The sequence below is a fragment of the Nelumbo lutea genome, chromosome 1 (genome assembly GCF_056320005.1).
Source record: "Nelumbo lutea isolate HS-2025 chromosome 1, American lotus-T2T, whole genome shotgun sequence".
Lineage (NCBI taxonomy): Eukaryota > Viridiplantae > Streptophyta > Magnoliopsida > Proteales > Nelumbonaceae > Nelumbo > Nelumbo lutea.
In genome coordinates, this window is record NC_142684.1 from 220,992,641 (window position 1) to 221,012,531 (window position 19,891).

Here is a 19,891-nt window from a genome sequence, read left to right on the forward strand (position 1 = left end):
GGTGGTTTCATTTTAGGTTTGACTATTTCGTGTTCTCTGTGTTCGTAAGTCCGTTACCGATTTTTGAAGTCTGAAACATTACCTTATTACTGCTTCCATTGACTGAGCCAACCACTGACGTTGACCTATTTTTTGGTGGGTGGTGAAGGTGAATGAGCCCGGATCTGGTCCCAACACAATGTCTCAAGACTCAACAACCGGTCCTAACTTCTCGCCATGAAAGACAACAATCTCATTTTCCAATTCACGGCTTTAATGAATGTTGAGATCCTGTGTTGGGACTCGATCTGAGCTCAACGTGAACATGGTTGAAACCACACAAACTTTACATTTTCGATCAATTGCATTTTGTGGATCATTGATGTTTTTTTGGTTGTTGCAATCTTAGGATTTCTCTTTGGCTTATTCGTTTATATGGATTTTACATCTTACCGATCAATGAGGTGATTTTATATCAAAGCTTAAAATTCGGACTTGGAAAATATTTCCAATGCACAACTGCAAACGTTTGCAAACGTTGTGAGGTGGGTGTGAGGAGCAAGTCCCAAAGCTTCACCCATGTCAGATTAAGAATGAAATGTAACCTTGAGCAAGAAACAGTCTCCTACAATGTTGGCCATGGTTTTGAAAACCGGTCCAGATTGGATGGTCAGACCGGTTGATCAGGAATGGTCAGGTAATTGGTTCTGTTTTACTTTAAAACCGCTTTTTGCCAAAACAGTTGATTTGGTCAGTGACCCGCTGGCCCGGGCAGTCAAATCATCGAATCAAAGCCTTTGATTTGTAACCCAGCTCTAGTGCGGTTTCAACCTTCGCGGTCTTGTTTCTTGCTCACGCCTCACGGGTAAATTTCATTCTTAAATTGTCTGTTGGGAGTCCACACTTCCAACAAAATGCGTGGGTGCCACCTCTTCCGTCACATGAGACTGTTGCATTTGCAAAACTAATGGAAGAGCTAGTGAGCTACTATTCCTCTTCAACTTAGAGTGGTGGGTCTCTCTCTCTCTCCTTGTTCTTTTTCTTTTAGGTCTCGTTTGTTTTCACTTACCTAGGTAGTACGTTTACTCAGAGAAGTGTTTCCCATGTTTCACTTGCCTAGGCAAGTGAGGTTCTAGTGTTCTTGTGCAATACACGATATCTAGGTAAAGAAAGAGGCAGGAGCAAGGTTCAAAACATTGATGCACCTGATACGTCGGTATGGGTGTATCGGGCGAATCGATATTTTTTTTAATTTTTTTCAAAACCGATTCAGAGGGGTCGGTTTATAGCTCCTCCACCCCCTGAACTGGTCAAACCCCCAATACACCCACTGTAGGGGTGTATCGGAGAGGTCCCAGAACGATACATATTGGCTGATACAGGCCGATACGTGTCAATACTTTGAACCTTGGGCGGGAGGGTGAACTCATTATTGGTGTACCGATAAATTACTTACCCACCTTCCAGGAGGGTATTAGGTACCTAGGTAACTGATACTCTCTAGTAGCTTGACTTACCATGAGACCCAATATAGTGGCATACAAACACAAGAATTGTGGTCAATTACCTATTTGACCAACTTAGCTCCCACTAAATACCAACAAAGGAATGGGGCCTTATTTTTTTTAATCCGTTATTCTTTCCTATCTTTTTCACTGTTGGTAGACAAAGGCAAATCCAAATCCAAACTTCTCTGACCACCACATTTCCCTCTGCCTCCCTCTCCCCCTCTTTTGTTCTTCTTCTTTTCTTCCTTTTTTTCCCTTTTCATCCTCCCCTCTTTGCTGCTCTAAGTCTGTAATAGGAAACAGAGATCGAACATGGCATAGAATAGGCCTTGTTAATCCAATCATTGCAACCGATCACCCCTTTTATTACTTTATCTTGAGAATGCCATCTTTTTTTTTTTTTTTTTGCTAGTTATAGTGCCATCTATTTAGTAAATCCATCCAGAATAGTTTGTCCAACTTCTACATCTTAACTCCAACCTACAGCCTGGTGCTATTCATATTTCGGTACTTCACCATTCCCTCAACTCCGGTCTTCATGCCTTAGCCCAATATGATGTAGCTCTCCCCTTACCTCACCATGGGTCGTCCCGATTTAATAACCATTATCACAGCATCTTGATGATAAAAACAAAGGAGAAAAGGTGGATTCTCATATCAACCTAAACAGCCAAAGCTTGATGGGGTAGTAGTGTAGGTGTGGATGGGGGGCCATGGATTACTGTTTGATGGCGACTATAGCAGTATTGATGGTGAGGTGGTAGAGTTGGGTCAATGCATTGGAGATTCAAACTAGTTTGATGCATTGGAGTTGCAGGGCTTTAATGACCGATGGAATAGAGGAAGAAACCTGAGAGAAAAAAGAAGAGAAACAGAGGACAAAAGCTTGGGCTGGGAACTCAAGCTTAACCCAACCCGAATCTGACTCTACTAATGCTATTGTATATAGGTATTATAGTCCAGCCACACACTATTAATCCATTTGTCTTTGTTGAGAAAATGCATTTGGCTTAGGGGTATTGTTGTCCTTTTTGTTATTTGTATTTTGGGCTCCCTTATAGGGACACAACTGCAATTTCTTCTTCTTCTTCCTACACTCGACAACTTGGTATCAGAGCGGAAAGAAATCTTGGACTAGGTTTCTCTATCAACTCCCAAACTCGAGAAGACTTGCTGGCATTAGACCGCCATCGGATGATGTTGCAGTTTGATGTCAGTAGTCCATACAGATACTAGCAACAACCCTTGAAACTGATATACTCTGTGGTCCCCTAATTTTAGGGTTATTTTGGTATGGTCCTTATCTTCATCTGATGTGTCTATGTTTTTCCCGGATTTTACAATAAGAAATTACAGAAAATTACTGGTTCGATGTTTAGATTTTTTCCTCCTTGTCTAAGTTCGGTGCATGCTTGAAACTTGTTGGTTTTGGTTCATTTGGCGTCCCTGAAGGTATGGGAAATGGTTCCACATTTTTATGACCTATAATCTTTCTTCGGGAGGTCTATTTTCCCTCATATATTGCCGCTAGTTCAGTTTTGGGCCTCCCACTGGACTCCAACTGAGTATTTCCCATTTTGTTTGTGGGTCTTGTATGCCTTGGCTGGCTGTTGGAGTGTTGTAGAACTATTAAAAGGCCTACCCAACTTAAATGGATGTGCCTAAGGAGTTACAAACTATTTTCAGAATGCTTTCGGGTAATGCCGATGTCTCTAATAGTATGATAACCATTGTAAAACTTGATGGAACCAACTTCCTAGAGTTTGTCTCAATCAGCCAAGCTTACTATCAGAGGTAGGGGTAAGCTAGAATTTATTACTGATAGAGAGGTGAAGCCAAAAGCTGATGACCCCAAACTTTACAACTTGAGTCTACCAACTCTGAAGAGAAGCTTGTAATATGCGTCAGGAGGAGAGGACTATAGCCATGTATTTCTCTTCTTTGTAGTCTCTATGGGAAAAAATAAACCATTTGGAGAACTTGGAATGGAAGAATGCTAAGGACGGTGAGCAATATCAGAAGTATGTTGAGAAGAATCGAGTGTTTGACTTCTTCGTTGGATTGAATGGTGAGTATGATTTTATTCAATAGTATATTTTGAGTGCAAATATTGTTACTCTTGCTACTGCATAGTCCTTGGTGTAGGGAGGGGAGAGTAGAAAGGTTGCTATGATGTAAACCTTAGTGATAGATCATTCTGCCTACATGTCTTCAAGGTCCAAGCTGAGTGCAAATAGATAGGATACTAATGAAAAGCATGATGATGTGGCATGTGATTATTGCAAGAGGCCAAGACATATGAAGGATAAGTGTTGGAATTGAATCCCCATTTGAAGCCTAACAAGTTTAAAACAACAAAGAAGGGTAATGCTCATCTTGTTATAGTTGGATTTGGTTGCCCCCCTAATGTATAGGCTCTGACACATGGTTCCTCTAATGTGATGGAGAAGCTCATGATTCTATTGATTTAGATTGAGAAGTCTGGGCCCTTTGTTTTTACTGGTTCTAGTAATCATTCCAATGCTTTTGCAAAAATAGATACTGCACTTGTTAATCTTCTCCTACTAGCTCTTAAATTGTAGACTCTGGAGCTGGTGCACATATGATTGGTATGCCTCCCACTTTACCTCTTATAAATTGGCTCTAGGGGAAGGAGAAATTACTATAGCTGATGGATCTTAAACCCCAATCTCTGGTCTAGGGGAAGTTAAACTTACTCATGATCTTTCCTTGAGCTCTGTCATTCATGTTCCCCAAATTGTACAAGAATATTTTATCTATTAGCACTCTTAACAAATCCCATAATTATTTAGTGACATTTTCCCCTTCTTGTTGTGTTTTTCAGGACTTGAGAATGGGGAGGATGATTAGAACTGGACATGAAGCCGATGGAGTTTACCTTTTTAATCAAACCTTTGAGCAAGGATTATTGTGCCAGATTGAGTCATGCCAAGATGAAAATTTGAGATTTTGAAGTTGTGGCATTGTCGCCTCAGTCATGTGTCTTTTAAGTCCATTAAGTTTTTGTTTCCAAATTTATGCCAGTCTATGTCTAATTTGGGTATGCAATGTGAAGTCTGTCATCTCTCAAAACAAAGTAGAACTATGTATCCTGCAAGTAATAAAATGAGTGATGTTGCTTTCAACTTGATACACAGATGTTTGGTGCCCATACTCTATTCCATGTATGGGTACTTATAAATATTTTATACTATTCATTGATGATTACTCTAGATATACTTGGCTATACTTGATGAAGAGTAGAGACGAAGTTCCATCCATTGTTCAAAACATTTTCAAGATGGTGAAAACATAATTTGAAAAGTACATCAAGATAATAAGGTCTGACAGTGCTATGGAGTATTTTGAAAAGCATATGTGATTATTTTTTAAAGAAAATGGAGCAATTCATCAAAGCGCACGTTCTCATACTTCTCAACAAAATAGTGTAAAGAGAAAAAAAAACAAACATGTTGAAGTGACTAGAGGCCTAATCTTCTAAATGAATGTACCAACTCAATTATGGGGAGATGCAGTTGAAGCAGCAGCGTATCTCATTAGTAAACTTTCTTCACGATCCCTTTCTCTTCAATCCCCTCATCAACTTCTGTTTCCTAAGAATCCTATTTTCAGTATGCCTTTCAATGTCTTTGGTCATAGCTGTTTTGTTCATGACATGAATCCTTTTCACCTAAAACTTGACCCTAAATCTACCAAATGCATATTTTTGGGCTACTCTCCAGTCCAAAAGGAGTACAAGCAAGTAAGTCTGTCACTCTTCTCCCTACAACATTGATCGAGTCAAGGCCAAAATCTCAATCAGAATGCATTGATCGAATAACTTTGCAATTAAACATTGTGACTGTTTGAAAGTAGTTAACAGTTAATGATTGACTGTTAACTTTGAATTGTGCCACTTGATCACACCCGATCGAATCGTAACCGTTGATCTCATCAACGGTGATCAATGGTCAGCAATGCACCAAAACCAAAGCCACCCTTCGCGAGCCACGCGGGTGCACGTGAAGCGCGTCTCATTGCGCCCCACACATGCGTGCGCGCACGTTGTGCGGTATCAGACCCCCATACTCAGCTCCTATTAAAACACTGAAAACAAAGCTTATAATTTTCTAATGTGGGACAAATTCAAAACTGGGTTTTGCAAGAGAAAAGCTAATTTTTCAATCAAGTGTGTAGGTGCAATTTCTCATGTAATTGACCAATCAAACCCATTGGATTTAATCTCTTATGAGATTAAAATCCAACAATTTCCTCTTCAGATGTCATCTTCCATGTATTAGAATTAGTGCAAAGAACTGGTTAATAAAGAAAATTAGATGACACATGAAGGGTATTTTTGCCTTTTTACATGTCATTTTTAGGTATTGAATTGACACATTTTAAAGTTTGAGGACCAAAGTGAGACTAGATCCAAAGTATAGGGTATTAACTTGCAATTTTTCCCTAAATGTTTTATATTTTTCAAAATTTTTTAATTTTTTATTTAGCAAAAAAGTGAAAATATTTAACAAGGAAGAAAAAAATGGATTAAGCCCATGGCCTGGGTTAGCCTAGGCCCATAGCCTGACACAGGCTCGCCTAGGCCTACGTGATGAGACAATATGGCCTGCAAAATTGCAAGAGTTAGATGCCAACTTGAAAAAAAAGGAAAAGTTCAAGGCTTAATTCATTGCTAAGTACATGTCCATTAGTAGGGTGCTCAACCTTTATGGAATGAGTGACCATTAGTGGTGTTCACGGGTCAGGTTGGGTCGGTTTGAGTCATTTTTTCAACTGACCCAACCCAGTCGGTTTGATCATTGACTAAACCGAAACCAACTGATGCTGAAGCAAAACCGACCCAAACATGAAGGGTCATTTTGGGTCGATTTATCGGTTTAGTTGGTTTTTACATATGTTTTAAACTAAATTATCTATATCTAAATATCTATTTATATTTAAGTTTATTTCTTTTTAGTTTTTATGAAAAACCAAAATATATATTTAAATCGATTAATTTTTTATGCAAAACTGATTTTTTTGTCAATATATATTTAAATTATACAAAACTGAAATAAATATTGTACCATTGTATTATATTTGTATTGGTTTTGTGTTTTTAGTTTTTGTCATAAATAACCATTTTTTTAAGTTCAAACAAAACACAAATAAATATATCAACATTTAACATATAGGGTAGGGACTAATTAATAATTACTTAAAAATATAGGATCGATTCGGTTCAGTTTGGCTTCGATTTTCACACATGAAAACCGAAACCAAACCCAATTGTCGGTTTATTTTTTCATACAAACCAAAACCGACTAGTGATTTTGAAAAACCGTCCAACTCGGGTTGGGTCGGGCTAGCTTGATCAGTTTGACATTTAATGTGAACACCCATAGTGACCATTATAGTCACACATTGGGAATACTAGCTCTCTACACATGAAACACACTAGCATTTCACTCATTGTGGGCTCCATGAAGCTCATGGCCGGCTCAAAAGGGTTTGGAGTCACCACCCATTTTTTAGAGTAAATGGGCCCTCATTTTCAGTTGTGAAAAATATCGATCTGAGTCTTTGATAGTGACTCCGTTTTCCTTTGGAAAGGCACACAACTAAGAGATTTCGGGTCCCAAGGATTGGGAGAGGGAAGGTATTAGGCACCCCTCTCTCCAAGTTGCTGTAATAGCCCGATACGGGAATTATTCAGACTCAGCTTTTTTCGGGGAAAAACAGAAATGGTTGCAAGAATTTCTTAGATCTGGAGGAACATGCTTTCAACTTCTCCTATGACTGATTTTGAGGTGATGTTATCGAGTCTTAGGTATTGATTTCCCTAAGACCCTCGCCTTTCTGCCTCTACTCTCAGTCAAGAAGGAATTGCAAGCCAAGTTTCTCTAACATTTTAGAACCTCAAGCAACCCAGAAAAACTAAAAAAGAGACACCTTTTTGTATGTACCTTGTTGAAAAATTTCCATCCATGGTTCAAAGTATCGAAATTCGTATTGATACTTTGAACCTTGTTTCCAGCAACTAAAAGGAATTCAAACTAAACTTGAGTAAGGCACAGAACTAAGTTGAGCTTTTTGGTGTTAAGTTTGGAAGACAGGAGATGAGGCTTCAGCTTGGCTTTAGGGACTTTGGGATTTTAAGTAGAACAAGTGGGTTACAGAAGTTGGAAAATTGCCCTCTTCCCCTCTTCTTTTTTTTGGAGCCTTTATTAGGTTTCCTTTCCTCCCTCTCTTCCGTCCCCTCGGCCCTTCCTTTGAGCTCGAATTAGATCATTATTTGTAGAGAAAGGGAGGGTGGTCAAGTCTGAATTCGTTCAAGTATAGGGCCTAGGATTTAGTAGAGGTTTTACACACAAATAGGCCAAGATTCTTCAAAGAAATAAGTGCCCAGCCAAACTTACCTGTTTGGTGAAACATTTTTTTTTTCAATTTGGGAGTGGTTTTCACAGGTTTTGTGTGTTCAATGAGAGCTTGGGGAGTGTCAGACGTTGCAGTCTCGTATTTGGGACTGTCAATGGTAGAAAATGTAAATTTGATGAACTTTTAAAAGCTATTTTATCTTTTTTGGGTCTTAAGTAGGGGTTTGTTTGGTATTTTGAGCTTTTTGGGTCTATTAGGCCTTGTTTGATTGGTCAAGGTGTTCTAATGGGTCAAGAATGAGTTTGACATAGTCACACCCTTTTGAGACTTCAGGTTGAAATAGATGACATGGCAATTTGATCTAGTGTATTGAAATGGTATATTTTTAGTTTAACGGTTAAATGAATGAGTTTGATCATGAAATTTGGCGTGCTGGGGTTTTTTGGGTCTCAAAACATAGTGGTGAGGTCTGATCGGACAAATGGGGTTGAAATGATGGAGATCTATGGTTGACAAGTTCGGATTTACACGATTTGTTGAAATAGAATCTTTGTTTGATGAAGGGACAAATGAAGAAATTTTGGGATGAAATTTAGTGGGTTGGCACTTTTGATCATCTTGAATCTAATGGAAGTGATGGGCTTTTGATCAGGGGTGCAGATTGATTGATTTAGTTCAGATCATGGTCTTAGCTTATGGAATTTTACTTTTTCAACGGTCAAAAGGAGGTGTTTGGTTGTAAGATTTGACATGCTAGGGTTTTCTGGGTCTCCGAACACAATGGTAAGGTCTGATTTGTCATGTGAGGTTGTGATGATGAATGGAAGGCTCTAATTAATGAGATTTGTTGGAATATGATCTAGGCTTGATGGGGGGTTAAATGAGAGAATTTTGAGCTACAATTTGGTAGATAGGCATGGATTAGGGTGAGGAGTCAAGTGGATGGTTCTGAACTAAGAAAAATATGGTTGATCTTGGTAATCATTCAGGGCCATCCAAATGGGATCTTGATGTTTTTGCGGTTGGTTGTTGAATATTCATGGTGGAACTCGCTAGTTGATTATTTCCTAGTGATCTTGGGGTGATGGATATGTTGGATTTGATTTTGGAGGAGTTGGAATTTGGATATCACATATATCAAGGCTGTTAGAAAGGAAGTCAGTGTGATGAATGGTAGATCTTTAGAGTTTAGTCATGAAAATTGATGAGTAACTAAGTTATAGTTTTTTTCAAGTCTGGGGATGATGTCTGATCAAGGTTCTTGTTTGTCTTGTGAATTGTGTGTAAGAGGTTTTTTTTTTCAGGTTTCGAAAGTCTCAAGTTGGTCAGGTTGTGTTTCAAGCTTTTGGAGTGCAAAAGGGGAGTATAAAGAGGTAGGGTAAAGGGACCGAGCAAAAATTGGGTGCTAATAGCTGCCCCTCTTTGTTGAAGGTAGCAAGCTGTCGAACAACAAAGAAAAAGCACATGAAGATTTTTGTGAGGGCTAAGAGTTTGGAGGAGGAGATTTTATTGCTGGAATTTCAGTCAAGGTTGAAGTTTATGGAAAGTGTTGTACCGCCCCAAGCCTTGGAAGGCAATTGCAACTGTTAAACAAATATGAGAGAAACATAGTGGTGTCATCCCAGAAATAGCTAGGATTAGTTGATGACTGGTTTTTTTTTATGTTTGCCTGCATATGTTTTGAAGGATTCGATATTTTTTTAGTATAGGGTGAAGCTTGTTCAGTTTTTTTTTTATTAATGGACTTTGGCTTTTGATTGGCTATTTGATTTGAATATTTTATGGTTTTTGAATTTTTATGGGTTTTGATTTTTGAGAATATTTGATTTTTACGGGTTTTATTTGATTTAAATATTTGATGGGCTATGGCTTTTGATAAGCTATTTGATTTGAATATTTGATGGTTTTTGACTTTTGATTTGAATTTTTATTTGTTTTGATTTTTGAAAATATTTTATTTTTTATGGGCTTTATTTGATTTAAATATTTGATGGACTTTGGCTCTTCATTTTGATTTTTGAAATTGGCTATTTGATTTGAATTTTTTATGGTTTTTGAATTTTTATGGGTTTTGATTTTTGAAAATATTTGATTTTTATGGGTTTGATTTGATTTAAATATTCAATGGTCTTTGGATTTTGATTAGATATTTGATTTGGATATTTGATGGTTTTTTACCTTTGATTTGAACTTTTATGGGTTTTGATTTTTGAAAATAATTGATTTTTTATGGGTTTTATTTTATTTGAATATTTGATGGACTTTGGCTTTTGATTGGTTATTTGATTTGAATATTTAATGGTTTTTGACCTTTTACTTGGATTTTTATGGCTTTTTATTTTTGAATTTGATTTGAATATTTGATGAATTTTGGCTTTTGGTTATTTGATCTGAATATTTGATGGTTTTTTACCTTTGATAGATTTTGGATTTTGATTTAAAATTTTTTATGGATGTTTACCAACTTAATATGGATTTTGATTTTTTTTATTTGAGTTTTTACGGGTTTTGATTTTTGAATTCAGTTATTTAAAATGTTTGATGGAAGTTTATGGGTTTTGATTTTCCCTTTTTTTTAGTTCGTTTTGATTTTACAAAACATTTGATGGATGTTTAATATGGATTTTGTTTTGGGTTTTTACGGGTTTTGATTTTTGAAAGGATTTTGATTTTGTTTTTTTTATGTATGTTGATTTTTCTGGAATGGATTTTGATTTCTGTTTTGGGTTTTTTACAGGTTTTGATTTTGAACAGTTTTGGGTTTTTTATAGGTTTCGATTTTTGAAATTAGTTGTTTGATTTTGAGTGTTTATTATTTGAGTTTTTACAGGTTTTGATTTTTGAAAATATTTGATGAAAGTTTAGTATGGATTTTAATTTTTTTTTCAGGTTTTGATTTTTGATGTTTGATGTTGGAATCATTTTGAAAACTTAACAAAGGTCCTGTGATTGCTATAGCGTGTGTTGTAATTCAGGCGACGAAAACTGTGTCATGTAAAGTGTACGGTGTTAAAGTAAGTCCAATGCCCCCAGCAACGATCTAGATTTCACAAAAGGTGGTTTGAGGATAAGGTGGTTTGGTCATAACTTATCAAGCTTTCTGTGCTTCTGGACATACTGCCACGCATCAGGTGAAAAAGATCTATGAATTCTACAATTGATCGATTGTATCTCACATGAGATTTTCTTCTTTTTTTTTCCTTTTTGGATTAGGCCAAGTGATTGCTTTTGATTGACTCCAAGATTTTACATGAAGGCAAGCCACACAAGATGATAAATTTTGATGGTAATAGATTATGATAAATTTGGATGGGTATTTGAATATGCTCAAAGGTGAAGTGCACAAAGCGAGAAATTTTGATGATTTTTTATGGGTAATCGATTATGCCCAAAGGCAGATCGCACAAAGTAAGAGATTTTGATGATATTCGATGGGTATTCGATTATGCCTAAAGGCGGATCGCATAAAGCAAGAAATTTTGATGATATTTGATGGTATTTGATTATGTCCAAAGGTGGATCAAACAAAGTGAGAAATTTCAATGATATTTGATGGATATTCGATTATGCCCGAAGGCAAATTGCACAAAACAAGAGATTTCGATGATTTTCGATAAATATACGATTATGTTCGAAAGTGGATTGTACAAAGCAAAAGATTTTGATGACTTTTTATGGATATTCGATTATGCCCAAAGGCGAATTACACAAAGAAAGAGAAATTTTGATAATATTTTATGGGTATTTGGTTTTGATGATTTTCGATTTCGATTATGCCCGAAGTCGTATCATACAAAGTGAGAGATTTCAATGATATTTGATGGGTATTTGATTATGCCCGAAGGCAGATTGCATAAAATAAGAGATTTCGATGATATTTGATGGGTAATCGATTATGCTCGAAGGTAGATTGCACAAAGTAAGAGATTTTGATGATTTTTTATGGATATTCGATTATGTTCGAAGGCAGATTGCACAAAGCAAGAGATTTTGATGATATTTGATTTTAATTTTGATGATTTTCAATGAGTATTGATTATGCCGAAGGTGGATTGCACAAAACAAGAGATTTCGATGATTTTTTATGGGTATTTGATTGTGCCCGAAGGCGGATTGCACGAAGCAAGAGATTTCAATGATATTTGATTTCGATTTTGATGAATTTCAATGGGAGAAAGTTGGATGATTAATTACTTTTGGATTTGGACAACTTAAATGAAAGCAACTTGCACAGGACTATAAAAAAAAAAGGTGGCTTTGGATTTAGATAGATGGTGCATGCCAAAATTTTGGATTTAATGAAAGGTTTTTGGATGGTTGGGGTGAAAGAATTTGGATTTTTTGAAAAACTTTTGGATGATTTGAAAACAAATTTTTGGGTGCTTTATATGCAAGAAAAAAATAGGATGTTATGTGATGATGCAAGACCTTTTTTTTTTTGCCATAAGAGACTTTGATGCCATGAAAGACTTTAATGCCATGAGAGACTTTGATGCCACGAGGGACTTTGATGCCACAAGAGACTTTAGTGCCATGAGGGACTTTGGTGTCACGAGGGACTTTGGTGCCACAAAGGACTTTGATACCATGAGAGACTTTGGTGCCACGAGGGACTTTGATGGCACGAGGGACTTTAATGCTATGAAGGACTTTAAAACAGATTCGATGATCAAACAGTTTTTATGCCATAGTGCAAGAAATGATATGCCCATCTGGAAGCAAGATAAACAGGTGAGGAACCTTTTCTTCTTTTCTTGTGATGATTGGCCATTTTGGATCATTTGGGCTGGAGAAAAGGATAATGCGTATGATGCCGGATGGAAAATGATGACAAGAGGTTGACAAAGATTAGATGAAAGTGATAGCTTACTTCTGACAAAACAATGACACTCAAAAGAATATGCTTACCCTTAATGTGGTGTGAGATTTGATGAAAATAACACTGTTGGTTTCAGAGATATGTGTCTTAGAAATGTCAAATACCAATTGGAATTTCACTTCAGGAAAACGTTCAAGCAAGAGGTAATTGCCCCATCAAATAGAGGTTGACTCTTCACAATTTTGCTGAACTGAACTTCTTGTGCCTTGATATGCTAGCCCCGAGTTTGGAATGCACTTTTTTGTTCTGCCCTTTTTGCCCCTAGTTTAGTGTTTCTAGGTCCTTCTTCTTCTTCTTCTTCTTCTTCTTTTTACTTGGGGGGCCTACACTTGATCCTGTCATTGTTAGCAAAAAAGGTGTGCCTGAGGTCAGTTTGCTAATCTCTCAAAGATTGAGGAGGTCTTATTAGATGGGATGTGATGGAGCACAATCCGGTCGGTCCTAGCTGTCAACAATCTTGCCTCTAACTGGAGCAAAAAGTGCTTGAAACGGGAAAAAAAGAGAGTAGTCTCCGGGGAGGAACCCGGTGAGAGTGCTCCGAAGCTCAAGTTAGTATTTTCTCAAAGGCAAGACGAAAAACCAGATGGCGCAAAGTTATCACGTACCTCCACTCTTGGGGGGAAGAGGGCCTTTTATAACCACTTCGCGCACTCACTCCCAAGCTCCTGTCAGGTCGGGTATCATTACCTTTGCACTTCTGCCAGTTCGGGTGTCATCACCTCTACTAGGGCAGACAACTGCCACTGCTCTCTTTGTCGGAGCTGTCTCTGTAACTGGATGTGGCGGTGATAGGTGGCCATTGAAGTGCAACTGTCAAGCGTCAAATCCTAAGTCAGTTAGGCGCGCCGCCTCAGGATACGGTCTCCTTTGGTGTCAGGTACGGTTGTTCAGTTCGGTGGCCTAGAGACGAAGTGCCGGAGTGATGTGCGAGGTGAAGTCTTGAGTTCGGATAGAAGTGTGGCTTGAACTGCCCTGTGGTGGGCCAGTTCGGGTTGTTGCCATTTGCGCTCCTCGTAAGGCTCGAGGTCAAAGGGAGAGTTTGGGCTCCTTTTGGGGAGCTCGGTCCGCTGACTCCTCCTATCGGAGCTCTCGCCTTGAGCACACTGCCGTGCTACGCTGTCACTCCTGTCAGGTCACGCTCGGTTATTCCCATGTGTTGGGTGGCCAAGAGGTCAGGCCAAATCTTCCTCCATCAATTGCCCCCCACTCCTCACGCTAAGGGTCTTGCCCTAGTGCGGGGAGTTCATGAGGTAACGGGTGGATTTGACTCATACTTCAAACCGGTTGACTGATGGCGTGAAGTGTGCATACGTCAGGAGATTTTCGGATTCCTCGAGCGCCAAAAAGTCAGAAAACATGCCAATCCGTCTTTAAATGCTAGGTGACGTGATGGCGGGCATTATTTCAAATTCAAAAAATGTGTCACTACTGCCTTCAATGCTGGGAGACGTGTACCGGTGCCGCTTCGGTTTCCAAAGATATGCGGTCAGTCACGTCTCGGTCTTAAGAGGTGTGCGGTCAGCTTGATCGTGAGCCATTGGATTTGCCTCGATCAGAGCCGTCGGTTTTCGGTCACTGTGGGTATAAATAGCAGGGACCCCCAGTCGCTTTCCATCGCCATTCTCCTGTGTACGCTTCTTGAGCTCGCGTCCAAGTTTCAGCTCGCATCAACCTTCCGTAGTCCGTTAGCTTTTTCCGGGTGAGCCAGTATTTTCTTCCTGGTTTTCCTTTCCTCCCGATGTCTAGCTCGGACAGCTTAGACAGCTTCTTGAGGGGGTCAGATGCAGGTTCGACGAACCGAGCTGCAGCCCCCGACAGCCTTAGTGAGCCCAAGGTAGAGCTTGAGGAAGAGTTTGAACCCGTAGGCCGAGTCGCCTCGGGTAGTTTGGCGTCCTCCTCCCGTTGAGGTCGGACGTTAGACAAGTTTGGGTCCTCAACCATGACACCTGAGGGGCTTTACTCCCTTATCACCCAGTTCAACCTGCCCGGGGAGTATACTTACTTTATACCCTCGGGCGACTTCCCTTGGGAACATGGTCTGGACGAGATCGTGATATTCCGGGAGCAGATCGTCACCGGGCTGCGCCTACCTTTCCACCCTCTTATCGTCGAGGTTATGAACCACTTTGGTGTCACCATCGGTCAGCTCCACCCAAACTCTATCTGCAGTTTGGTTGGGACTATCTCCCCCTTTTTCGAACACATTCTGCCTTTAGACCTAGAGGTCTTCTCTTTTATTCTCATGCTTAAGAAGCAAGCGGGTTCCCTTCCCAGGCATAAGCGGGCATACTACCTGTATCCTCGCCCAGGGTTCAAGCTTTTACATGATCTTCCCAACAAGGTCCCGGCGTGAAAACGGGACTACTTCGTGGTACGAAGTGCAACGGGGTGGCCGTTCCAAACTGGGTGGGGGTTGGCTGCCCCCGACCCCGGTGCTACGCTAGATAGGGAGACGGCAAAGGGCCTCCGGGACTGGGCCCGGCTCAGGCTAAAATGTCACCATTATCTGACGGAGGCCAAGCTCATCCAGGCCGGCCTGAGTTTGAGTAGGTTCCTTGCTCAGATGCTTGCCTTTGTTTTCCATTCTTTCATTTTCTTGATGTCAAGCTCTTTTTACAGGTATGATGGACGCAGAAAATACTCGCAGTGGGAACCTGTTTTATGCTATGAAGAGGAGGAAGCGAGTTGCCAAACGGGCTCGTGTCGAACCGCCCCAAGATGTGGAGCCCGAGGTACCGAGCTCTCCGCCAATGTATCCGCCCAGGGAGCCCGAGATGGCCTCTCCAGTACAAGAAGCGACAGGGGCCCCTTACACCGAGGTTGCTTATATGGGGGCTCCTTACGCTGAGGCTGCTTATACCCGGGCTGGGCCTTTAGGCTCGGGAGGCCAAGGTGAGTTCAGGAGCGTCTTGTCGCTGAACCACGCTCTTCAAAAAAGTAGGGAGGTCGTTTACCCTAAGGAGGTCGCGGCATGGGCCGAGCTCCCTTTGAACCACGTAGTCGGGCGTGCTGCCTCTTATGCCATGGTGGTAAGTCACCGACTTCTTATCGGGCTCCTTGTCATTACCTTTCTCGCTATTACTCTTTTAACATTGTCGTTATTTTTACTTTTGGTAGGTGAACTCCTCCATCCATGCTTTAGTGGCCCAAGTGGAAAGGAGCTCAAGGCGGGCACGAGCTGCCGAAGAGGTTTCCCGCGCTACCGAAGCGGCTTCTTGCACTGCATACGCCAGGCTAGCAAGGTCTCAGAGAGACACCAAGGCCATGGGAGTGGTGGTGAAGCACATGGCGGACCTGAGGCTGGACTTGTAGCATCAGGTCGAATACCTTCAGAAGGATATTAGGGAGAGGACTGAGATCTTTTCTTAGGGCATCGAGGATGCCAAGAAGAAGGTCATTGATGACTATATCGCCTCGTTGCGCTTTAACGACCCGATGGTGAACTCGTACAAGAGTGGTTTTAAACTGAGCCGGTGGATGATCATGAACACGTACCCCAAGCTCGACATCAGCGCCATAACCACTTCGTGCATTACTTAGGAGATGGCCAACGTGGCCAACGGTGAACCAGATTCTGAGGACGAGGCAGGACCCTCGGGTATCGTTGAAGTGCCTTCCGAGGGTGAGGAAGATGTACCTCCAGGCCTGTGAACTCGCTTTTGTTGTTTTTTTTTTTTAATGTAGACAGAGTATGCTATAATGAAATGTTCTCCTTTTGGTTAAGTGTTGTTCTATCACCCTCTATTTTTTCCGAACTGACTATATTGTCGAACTGACTATATGCCTCTGATGATGAGATGTCAAGGTCCTTATTAACTCACTGTTAGCACTTTGCCTGTCAGCTTGGTGTTAGCATTTTGCCTTTGCTTGCCCATGCCGAAGAGGTGACTAAGTCTTATGGTGTCGAGGTCCTTGTTAGCTCGGCATTCTGGCCCTCAGGCTCTAGTAGCGACTCCTAGTCCACTTCACTTGGTGATTTATAGGTAGTATCATCTTAAGTTGACGACGTTCCACGCTCGGGGTACTTGTTTGCCCTCTAGGGTTTCGAGTTCGTATGCTCCCCCGAGTGTTCTCTTTAATCGGTAGGGTCCTTCCCAGTTCGGTTTGAGTTTGCCAACGCCAGGCTCAGGAGCCATGATCTTACGAAGGACCAGGTCGCCGACGTGAAAGTTTCACTTTTTTACTCTGGCATTATAGTACCGAGCTACACTTTGCTGGTAAGCTGCAGTCCGGATGTACGCGAGATCTCTTACCTTGTCGAGTAGATCAAGGTTGGTACATAGCTCGTCTTCGTTTGTCTGATCGTCATATGCTTCTAGTCGCAGTGTGGGTACTTCGATCTCCACCGGTAATACTGCTTCGGTGTCGTAGGTGAGGTTAAAGGGGGTCTCCCTCGTGGCGGTTATATCCGTAGTTCGGTGGGCCCATAGAACACTGGGTAGCTCATCCGCCCTCAGCCCTTTAGCTCGGTCTAGTCCCGCTTTCAGCTCGTGGAGGATATCTCCAATCATGACTTCTGCTTGCTCGTTGCTTGCGGGTGCATGACCGATGTGAAATTCTACCGAATCCCCATACCTTGGAACCATTCCAGAAATTTGATGTCCTCGAACTGCTTTCCATTGTAGGAGATCAGTACCCGAGGTAACCCGAAGCGGCATACTATGTTCTTCCAAAAGAAGTTCTGGACGTTTTGATCTGTGATTATCGCGAGAGGTTCGGCTTCTACCCACTTTGTGAAGTAATCCACCACCACTACTAGGAACTTCCTCCCACCTGTTGCTGGCGGGAATGGTCCTAGTAGGTCGATGCCCCATTGTGCAAAGGAACACAGAGTAGTGAGGTACTTGAGGTCAACGGCAGGCTGATGGTGGATATTGGCGTGCCTCTGGAACTTGTCGCATTTTCTAACGAGCTCGATGACCTCAGCCTTCATCGTTGGCCAATAGTACCCTTGTCAAAGTCCCTTCTGGGCGAGGGCCCTGCCCCCCAAGTGTCCGTCGCACAAAGTGTCGCGGAGTACAAGCTCGGCTTCGGCAGGTCGCAAGCAACACAGGTAGGGGAGCGTGTAGGATCGTCGGTATAGTCGTTCGTCTATTATGACATATTTGGCTACCTGGCGTTGCACCCTTCTGGCTGCATTGCGATCTGCAAGGAGGGTCCCGTCTAGCAAGAAGTTCGTGAATGGGTTGATCTAGCTCGGCTCTGCTTCAAAGACGGAAGCGACCTCCTCTGCCCCCCCCCCCCCCCCGAGAATGCTAGGCTGAGGTAAGTCCTCTATGTACACGGTTCTCATGGCATTGTGATTGGTGTTGGCTAACTGGGACAGGGCGTCAGCCTCAGTGTTCTCTGACCTCGGGATTTGCTTGATGAAGTGTGACTGGAAGTTGAGTAGAGCCTCCTTTACCTTTGCCAAGTAGGTGATCATAGTTAGCTCGCGTGTTTCGTATTCGCCCGTAACCTAGTTGACCACAAGCTGGGAATCGCTACAGACAACTATGTGTTTCACTCTTACCGCTTGCACTAGGGCCGGCCCGGCTATCAATGCCTCATACTCCGCCGCGTTGTTGGATGCCACAAACTCAAAGCGTAGCGCGTATTCCAATTTTGTGCCACCCGGGCCACGCAGGACTATTCCAGCCCGGCTACCCTGTTGGTTCGAGGAGCCATCTACGTGAAGGATCTAGGGCTCCTCATCCCAGTTAGCGTTTGGCCTAATTAGGAGAGATGCCACCCTGGCTACTACCTCACGGGATTCAGACTCTATTGGCCTGGGAGCTCCGGGCTCACCAGAACTGGGGATCTCGGGCTCAACCAGCCTGGGGACTTCGGAGCTGAACGTGCACTCGGCGATGAAATCGGCTAAGGCTTGGGCCTTAATAGCAGTTCGTGGCTTATACTGGAGGTCGTACTCGCTGAGCTCGATGGCCCACTTCGTCAGCCGACTGAAAACCTCGGGCTTGAGTAAGACTTGCCTCAGAAGTTTGTTAATCAAGACGATGGCAGTGTGAGCCTGGAAATATGGGCAGAGTTTCCGAGCTGCAATTATCAATGCGTATGCCAACTTTTCTATCTGCTGGTATCTCGTCTCTGCTCCCTGCAAAATTTTTCCGAGAGGTTCAGTTCTAAGGCATCGCCCTCCTCGAGCCTGGTTAAGACCGGCACACTAGCAAGGTATTTCTTTAGCTCGTCGAGCGCGAGCTGGTAGTCTTGGGTTCATTCGAACCCTTTGCCTTTAATTGCCTTAAAGAAAGGCAGGCAGCAGTCTACCGATTTGGACATAAAGCGGCCCAGGGCGGCTATGCGGCCATTTAACCTTTGGACCTCCTTCAATTTCCTGGGCGGTCTCATGTCTATGATTGCCTTAATCTTGTCCGGGTTGGCCTCAATGCCACACCGGTTAACGATGTGCCCTAGGAACTTGCCTGAAGTGACATCGAATATACATTTGTTTGGATTTAGTCTATTGTTGAATTGTCTCAGGATTTGCAATACAGAACACAAATCGTGTATTAATTCGTGCGAGAATTGTTTCTTGACGACCATGTCGTCTACATAGCACTCTATCTTTGTGCCAATTAAGGGTTGAAACAACTTATTCACAAGCCTTTGAAAGGTTGCCCCAGTGTTTTTTAATTCGAAGGGCATAACCTTGTAACAGTATAGGCCGAACTCTGTGATTAATGAGGTCTTTTCCTCCTCGGCCGAATCCATTCTGATTTGGTTGTAGCCCGAATAGGCATCTAGGAAGCTCAGCAACTCGTGCCCCGAGGTCGCGTCTAACCAAGCGGTCGATTCTGGGTAGTGGGATGCAGTCTTTTGGGCAGGCCCAGTTCAGGTCGGTGTAGTCGACGCACATTCGCCACTTTCCGTTGGCCTTCTTTACCAGAACGGGGTTGGCTACCTAGCTCGGGTAATGGACTTCTCTCACAAAGTCGGCTACGAGAAGCTTCGCGACCTCCTCGTCGACTGCTTTCCATCACTCTGGGGCTAGGTTGTGTTTCTTCTGTCTAACAAGCCTAACTTCAAGGTCGGTATTAATTTTGTGAGTTATAAGGTTGGGTCAATACCGGGCATATCGGCCGTGGACCATGCAAAAATATCTAAATTTTGAGGTAAGAAACTTACCAATTCGGATCGTAGAGATTTC